Source organism: Enhydra lutris, unplaced genomic scaffold, assembly GCF_002288905.1.
Source record: "Enhydra lutris kenyoni isolate GAN:26980312 unplaced genomic scaffold, ASM228890v2 scaffoldscaffold10, whole genome shotgun sequence".
NCBI classification, from domain to species: domain Eukaryota; kingdom Metazoa; phylum Chordata; class Mammalia; order Carnivora; family Mustelidae; genus Enhydra; species Enhydra lutris.
The window spans coordinates 3,614,135-3,622,972 of record NW_019154094.1 but is presented as its reverse complement, the minus strand read 5'-3'; positions in this window follow the sequence as shown (position 1 = coordinate 3,622,972).

Genomic DNA, 8,838 nt, shown 5'->3' with positions numbered 1-8,838 from the left:
CGATCGCGGGGCTCGATCGCGGGGCTCGATCGCGGGGCTCGATCGCGGGGCTCGATCGCGGGGCTCGATCGCGGGGCTCGATCGCGGGGCTCGATCGCGGGGCTCGATCGCGGGGCTCGATCCCAGGACCCCTGAGATCACGACCTGAGCGGAAGGCAGAGGTTTTAACCCACTGAGCCACCCAGGTACCCCTGTTTTCTTTAATTCTAAGAACACCCATTCACCTCCTGGAGAGCTCACAGTCGGTAGACCGTGGGTCATGATTTGAAAAGGGCTGGTTCTGCATGCTGCCCTTGCCTAAGCCAGCTTCTGTCACCCCTTATTGCCTCCCCCTCTCTTAGTAGTTATTTGGGGTCAAGGGATAGTGCCCCATTTTGGAGGAGATACAACTGAGGCTCAGGGATTTTTATTTGGCCAGGGTCACAAATAAATAAAACCAGATCCTCAGTCTGAATTCCAATCTTGAAATCTTTGCAGTTGCCCACACCATCCCCAAAGTCCTCCCGGCTGCTTCAGATTAGACCTGGGTATGGTCACAGCTCTTTGGGCTACAGCGTGGGAAGGTGGGAAGGTGCCAGAGTGAAGAACAAAATCCCTGACTCCAGTCAAGCCTTTCTACCTGCTGGGGCCACAAATGTGTTGGTGACTAATATTTTCTGTTTATAATCCTTTAGGTTTTGTGTATTTTGCATTAATTCACCACAAAAGTGTCCCCTTCCTTCCTTCTCTCCTTTTTCCCTCCCTCTTCTCTCTTCTCCCCCCACCCCTTTATTTTATTTTATTTTATTTTATTTTATTTTATTTTATTTATCTATATGACAGAGATAGAGCACAAGCAGGTGGAGTAACAGGTAGAGGACAGGGAGAAGCAGGCTCCCTGCTGAGGAAGGAGCCCAATGTGGGGGACTATCTGAGGACCCTGGGATCATGACCTGAGCCGAAGGCAGATGCTTAACCAACTGAGCTACCCAGGCGCCCTTCTTTCTTCCTTTCTTATCTCCATTAGATAATACATTCCCAGAAGATTAGCGCCATATTCCTCAGTATATATGTAATGAATACACATACACATTTAATATACACATGGCCGGGTGCCTGGGTGGCTCAGTGGGTTGAGCCTCTGCCTTCAGCTCAGGTCATGATCTCAGGGTCCTGGGATCGAGCCCCACATCGGGCTCTCTGCTCAGTAGGGAGCCTGCTTCCCCCTTCTCCTCTGCCTGCCTCTCTGCCTACTTGTGATCTCTCTCGGTCTCTCTCTCTCTCTCTCTGTGTCAAATAAATAAATAAATAAATCTTTAAAAAAAATAATATACACATGGCCAATTACCTATAAACAACAACTGCCTGGGTCACCCATCTTCTTGGAAATGCCTCCTCATTTCTTTTTCTCTGTGTCCCCTCTTCATGTGGATAGTCCCACGTTGAGGACCGTCAGAGCAGAGAGGAAGTTAAGAAATCAGCCATTCTACCTTCTTCTACATTTCCCAAGGGAGGAGGGCCGGCAGAGGGTGTGACTTAGCTCTGCAGCGAGGAGAGGGCCAAGCTGGTCTCTGAGCTGAGCCTGACTCAGTCTCCAAGGCCAGACATTCACTGCGCTTTCCTTCTTATTTAAGCTCTAGGGGGAGAACAGACAGCTCGGGGTTCCAGAGTTTGTGCTCTTGTCTTGGGTGGAATTCAGCAGTCCCCAAGGAGCTCTGAGCCCTCAGGGACTATGCCCCAAGGGTCACACATGTGCCTTAGCAAGGAAGGTTTCCCTGTTGCTGTCGCCGCCTGCCGCTGCTGATTGGCTTCCATCCTCCATGTTAAGGCCTTTGGGCCAGTCTGAGGGGAAGCAGCCACCAAGGTTCCCTGCCTTTGGCTTCCACCCAGACTGGGCCAGCCTTGTCCTTCCTGTTGCTCCGCCTCTGACACATCTGATCACCAAGGCTCTGGTCTTCTTTATGTGAATTTTTTCCTGGATTGTTGCTGAAGCATAGGCAAGAGAACTGGAAGAAAAAGATTTTTTCCCCCAGATGAATTAAAAACTATAGAAACAGACCTGGTCAGCCCAGATTCTCCTCTTTCTCCCCTATAGAGGGGCACAGGGCTGGCAGTGGACAGGTGAGCAAGGTGAGCCCCGCAAGGGGGCCTGGAATGAAAGGGGATTCCTAGTATCTCCATCTCATTTTGTTCTTTTGGTTCTAACCTTTCAAAAGGTCACATATCTGTTTGTATATTAACTTATGCAGTTAAGTGTTTATTGAGCTCCTAATAAGGGTCAGACACCCTGAGGCAGAGCAGTGGGCAAAGGCACCAGAGAGAAGGCATCTCTCTCTCTCTTTCTCTCTCTCTCTCTCTCTCTCTCTCTCTCTCTCTCGCCCTGAACTTTGGGCCTCCGGTCTCCTCGCCCACAGGCTGTGTGATGTCAGACTCTGATCTCTTAAAATGAAAACAAGGGATCTGGTGGGCAATGCTTCAAACCACAGATTCAAGTCACCAGCCTCAATCAGTGATTCAGGACTGTCCTGTGGGGTTTGGTTTCAGCCTCTGGAATGTGACTGAGATTGCTGTCCACCATAGAAAGCCCTAGAAGTTCCTGCACTGGGGAAGGTGCTAGGATCCTTGGAGCAAGGGTATTCATTTCTACATGTCCTGTGTTGGAAAACGCTGAATCCCAACTTTTGCTTAGATTTAGAGATTAACTTACCTTTCTTACTAGTATAGGAGTGTCTCGAACTGCCTGGTCTTGGCAACCTTCATTCTTGCTCCAGGTGATGCTGAGAGCCGGGAGCTTGTGGCATAGGGGGACTTGGGTGCCGTGGCAGGAGTTTTGGTGCAAGGCCCAGGTTCCTGATTGGAGTCGTCACCCATGGATACTGAGACCCGTGATCGTGGGTCTGGATGCTGTGGTGAACAAGGCGAGTGGGAAGGGACAGACTGACAAAGAAATGCACAAGGTAATTTCAACTACTGATGATGATGATGATGAAGAAAAATAATCAAGGGTGTGACACAGTGACTGGGGAGGGCTCTGGCCAGGGCAGGAGTCATGGGCTTGCAAGCAGGTGGATTTGAGCAGAAACCTGGATCTTACAGAGTCAAACTGGAAACAAGCATTCTGGGCAGAGGGGAATAGTGGGTGCCACAGGTGACACTGAGTACGGGACAGAGCAGCTGGCAAGCTGGTGGGCAGGGAAGAGGTGGGAGAGGCTGGCTGATATTTTGGGCCTCGGAGGAGGTGGGATTTTATTCTGATGGGAAGAAGGAAGTGTACTGCAGAGCCCTAGGAGTTCTGTTTCCCACCAGTAAAACTCCTTATTTGGACTCAGTCAACTTCCAGCTTTCGGATCGCGGGCTTATGTTCTCTTATTCAAGGATATTATGGAGCCTCCTGGGTGGCCAGACCTAGCAAATGAAAACAGAAGACGCCCACTCAGATTTGAATTTCAGATCAATGATGGAGAGTCCTTTAGTATAAACCTATCTGAGAACGTCAGAGTCTCTTCCATGTGCCACGTCGCCACTAAGAGTCAGTCCGGTTTGAGTCATTCATTTCACATAACCCCATAGCTTGGTGTCTTTGGAAGAACTGGTGAAATGTGAAGGTTAGAATCTGGTGTGGATCGGGAGAGAGAGATGAACCAGCTTCAAAAACCCACTTTGGCCCCAAATTGTGACCTTGAACCGGTGATACTTTTGGGCACCCCGACTCTTGTTAGATGCCCACATAGCATGGATTGAAATGACTCCGGCGTTCTCTGCTTCACAAGTGTGTATCATGTTGTATTCTGTTTCTCAGACAGATCTAAGTTCTGCCCTTTTTTTTTTTTTAAGATTTTATTTATTTATTTGACAGAGAGAGAGAGAGAGAGAGAGATCACAGGTAGGCAGAGAGGCAGACAGAGAGAGAGGGGGAAGCAGGCTCCCCGCTGAGCAGAGAGCCTGATTCGGGGCTTGATCCCAAGACTCTGAGATCATGACCTGAGCTGAAGGCAGAGGCTTAACCCACTGAGCCACCCAGACCCCCTGGCCTTTTTCGTGGGAGTTAAGAGAAGGGAGGGGAGCGTGTCCAGCACTCATCCACTGTCCTCACTGGCTGTGAGGCCCAAGGCGAGGTATGAAGGTTGGAAGAATCCAGAGAGAGATGATATGGCCATGGGTTGCTCTTCCCATCCCAGGGACTGAGTGGACACTGCCGTGGCATCTCTGTGTGCAAAGTCCACCTGGCCTTGCCCTCTGGAGTCAAGGCATGTGGCTGTCCCACAGCCAGGCCAACCACAGGTGTGGCCTGTGGCCATTTCAGGACACAGTCCGGGAGGGGTAAATAATCCCTGAAAAATAATCTCCTTAAGCTTTTGGGTCTGAGGAGAACTAGATGCCAGAGAGAGAAACAGATCCTGTGAATGAGGGATTTGGGTGTGGCCCAGCTGGGACTTCCTTCTGCTGGCACCAGAAGACAGGGGAACGTTCTGGAGGCAGGAAGAACTCCTTTAAGAGATGAATTCCTTTTTCCTGGGGAGGGGGTGGCTCAGGAAGCAGTGTGGTAGGAGTCCTCAGATCAGGGACCTGCCTCTGAAGCATCTTGTTGGTTTGTGGTGATGTCAGGAGTGCCCTGGCCCCTGGTCACCTGCCGATGGGAGTCCACATTATACAAGAGGGTAATGACCCCATCTTTGTCATTGCCACTGTCTGACCCACACTCCTCTGCACATCTAGCCCGGTTTGCACCACCATCACCCCCAGTTTGTTTCTGGGATATTGGCCTGAGTGTGGCGGGGGGAGAAGGACCTGAGGAGATCCAGGGATTTGATCCCTCTTCTGGAAGTGGGGGCTCAGCTACTTTCCCCACCCATTCATGTCTCCCAGACATGACCCAGGCATCAGCAGTACTCAAGGTGTTGTGTGGCAGCCCCTGGCCTCCAGAATGCCACCGGAGGGCTGGCAGCTCCCATGCCCACCCAGTATCCTCTTGAATAGCCAGACACCAGGGCCAGCCCATCCCCTTCCACAGTCTTGGCGTCTGCGTAGTAGAAGTTGAAACATCCATCCAGCTCTGACTGGCTGGCTGAGGGAGGTCTCCCCTCTGTCCTGTTACAGTGTCCCCCACCTGTTCCTGATTTCCCATCCTACAGTGTGCTGGTCTCATCTCACAAGTGGGGCATGGCTCACTCTTACTTGAGGCCCATGGTCAGACTCCTGGTAGAATGTCCACTCCCTGAGGGCAGGGACTTTGCCAGAAATGGCTCCTGCTGTGTCCCCCACGTTGAGCATCCAATAAGTGCCAAATAGCTGTTTGGCAAGCAAAGGAGGGAATGTTGTAGCCCTAACACTTGGGAGATCAGTATCTCCTCTCCCACGTGATACAGGAGAGGAACTGAGAGACTCTGCGGTGTAGGTTTTTCCACATCCCTGCAAATGAGGACAAGGCCAGGCCGCACTGGGGACTGGCAACTTTCAGCCCATCCTGCCCAGGAGTCCCGTCGGCCCAACCTGGTGGGAACTCTGCCCGAGCCGCCGCGCCCCCTGGTGGCCGAGGATGGAGCAGGCCGAGCTGCCCACAGCAACTGGTGACACATGCAGATGAAGACGGAGTAGGAGATACACTTCCGGTTCAAAGCCTTACTTCTGAGCAGTTTGTACTTAACCCTTTAGGGGAGGATCTGTGTGCAGAACTCGAAAGTAGCAGAGTTTTGTCAGGGCCACACGCTCACTCTGGACAGAGTGTGACTAACTGCCGGTGGAACCTCAACTCCGTGTTGTGCAGACACTAAGTGTGCGGAATCGTGGTTGGAAATGACACTCAACACAAAACAAACCCACGCGGACAAAGTGGCCCATCTCTAGAGGGCTGTTTCAGAGGGCTGTTTGGAATATATACGACAAGGATGGGGCAAATGGTGCCGATCTCTCTCCCACAAACTTCTAATCTAGTGTAAAAATGCTATGATTTAAAAAATGCCATATGGGGCGCCTGGGTGGCTCGGTGGGTTAAGGCCTCTGCCTTCGGCTCGGGTCATGATCCCAGCGTCCTGGGATCGAGCCCCGCATGGGGCTCTCTGCTCAGCGGGGAGCCTGCTTCCCTTCCTCTCTCTCTGCCTGCCTCTCTGCCTACTTGTGATCTCTGTCAAATAAATAAATAAAATCTTTAAAAAAAAATGCCATATATCGTAGCAGCTGTAATTCATGGGGAGTATGGTATTTTTCATAAAGTACCACTGTATTAGTCCCTTTATCTATTTTCTGGTCCTCGAAAAAGGTACCCAAAATATCAAAGTGCTAAGGAAATCAAATTAACATAGAAATGATTCTTTCCTTTTCCCAACCAATTGCATTGTAATCTCAGAATGTGAGCATGACCTGGGGGTGAAATGAATTTTTGAATTCTTCAGCAGTCCTCCTCCTCCCCCCCCCACCCCCCCGGCTCTCTGGGGACCAGCAGCAGACCTTGGAGAGGGTGGGGGATGAGGGAGTGGAGTCCCTGTGGCCCTCAGAGTCCAGCTCCCTCGCCACCTCCCCCACCTCTGTTCCTTGACCTCAGGAGACACCAAACCCTCCTCTGACCCCAGTAAGCCCCTCAGCCTCTTGAGTCCAGTTGGCATGTCTGAACTGACTGGGGTTGTCTCAGTGTGGTTCAAATCAAGGAAGCCATTCCAGGTGCTGGACAGACAGGATCACAGAGGCAAGACTGCCTGCCTCTCCCTGAGTAGCCTTCTTTGTGGGAAAATGTCAGTCTAACGGGCTCAGCTAGGCCAAACGAAGCCAATACACACTGTGATCATTTTCAGGACCCCCCAGTGCCCATTGGCCTGGGGCTGTGAAGTTCACACTCCCTTGCAGTACTGTAGGATCCTGTTAGCATTTCCGGGGGATGGGGGGGCAGGCTCAGCGACTGAGTGTGCTGCCACCTGCAGACAACAGAGGCAGGTGTCCACGGAGGCGTCTGCCAGAACTGCCTGTGTGTTCTTCCTCCTGGGCTGTCCCCTGGAAGTGCCAGCATGTGCCAGGCCTGGGCCAGGACATTCCTGGCTGATGCTGGTCTTCTGAGCGGAGGAGCCGCAGGGAGAGGGCCCCTGGCAGGCAGAGACGTGGGAGCAAGCACACAGAGTGTTCTGGGACCATTCAGGGAGGAGGTTGGACAACATCCAGGTGGGAGATGTGGCCGGGACTTGGGGAGGAGCAGTGGAGATAGCCAGAAATGGGTGGAGTGACAGGATTTCTGAGGATGGGTGTGTGTGTGTGTGTGTGTGAAGGACAGCTACTCAGTGCTTGGGCCAGCTGCCCTGGCCACCCACTGGCCTCTACAAGGCCCACTCCTATTCCCCCCATCCTGTGACTACTTCCTGTGTTCGTCGTCCACTTCCTGAGTGTGTCCTGCACACCCGCAGAGCTTCTCCATACCGTGTCCATTTGTGCTGACCAGTCCTGCTGAAAGGAATCTGCTCGGCTTTACCCGAGACATTCCCCAAAACCTATGACTCCAACACCCACTCTTTGTTCATTAAGGTTTGAAAATTCGTGGAAAGTTTTCTGGAACTGCTGATTTATTCAACCAGGGCATTGTTCTGCAGCACCCAAATGAGCCTACTTCCTGTGAAACAGTGGCCATCTCGGGACTGGCTTACTAGCCACACGTGATCCCAGCTGGTGGCCACATGCCTGCGGTGAGTGGCTTGTCACATGGTGGATTTGTGGCTGTGCTCTGGTTGGGTAGGCTCAGGATGTGATTCTTGCAGAAAGGCTGTGAAACGTAAGGTGGGAAGAACGATGTCCATACCAATGGGGCAGGCAGTCCACCCCATGACGAAGCCATTTATGGCTGGGTTGTTGGGTATAGGGCGGGGTGGGATCACTGTTAGGGGAAGTTCTTCCTGGCAGGGCCTGTGGAATCCCTGATACACCCAGTGGCCAGTGGTTCTGCCTCAGGAACATGGCCCAAAGGAGAGCTCAGACACGCCCCTATTAGTCAGCAGTTGAGAGCACGTTGGTGTCATGAGGGGCACAGTGATGAGAGCAACACAAGGGCCTTGACAAAGGGTGGGAGGCAGCCAGGCACCATCTCTGCACGTTAAAAACAAGGCACAACTCAAGAGAATTGAAAACACGTTTAAAAAATGTGTAGGGGTACATTCAGAACGGCAGCACTACTCACAACAGTTAAAAGGAAGCAGCAACCCAAACGCCCACCAGTGGATGAACCCGTAAGCAAGCTGGTCCGTCTACACAGTGTAATATTATTCAGCTTTCGGGAATGAAATTCTGATTCATGCTAGGTCGATGAACCTTCAAGTCATGTCGAGTGAGAAAAGCCAGACCTGAAAGGCCACATGTATGATCCCATTTATGACATGTCCAGAACAGGCAAATCAGAGCCAGAGAGCAGATTAGAGGCTGCCAGGGGCTGGAGAGAAGGGGAGTGGAACTGACAGTTAATGGGGACAGGGTTTCCTTTTGAGCTGATGAAAATGTGCTGGAACTAGACACGTGTTGGTTGTACACTGTGGAGGTATTTAGTGCCATTGAACTGTACACATTAAATGGTTAATTTTATGTGACTTTCACGTCAAAAAGAAAATAAAAAATAAAAAAAAAAAAAACCCACAAAAACCAAACCACCCTAGGCACATGGAGGCTGGCTGATGTGTTTTCTAGGAACACAGGAAATAGGACGCTAGGTGAGCAAGTGTGTCTGGGGTAAGGGCCAGGAACAGGCAGCTGTGGGCCAAATGTTTGAGGTCCTAGGGGTCCACTCTCCTCCAGGAGAGGCTGTTCTGGAGGAACATCATCAGTAGAGGAGAGGACTCAGGTTTCCACCAGGTCCTCCAGTCTGGGGGCTGGGCTCTGTTGGTCTGCAGAACTCCC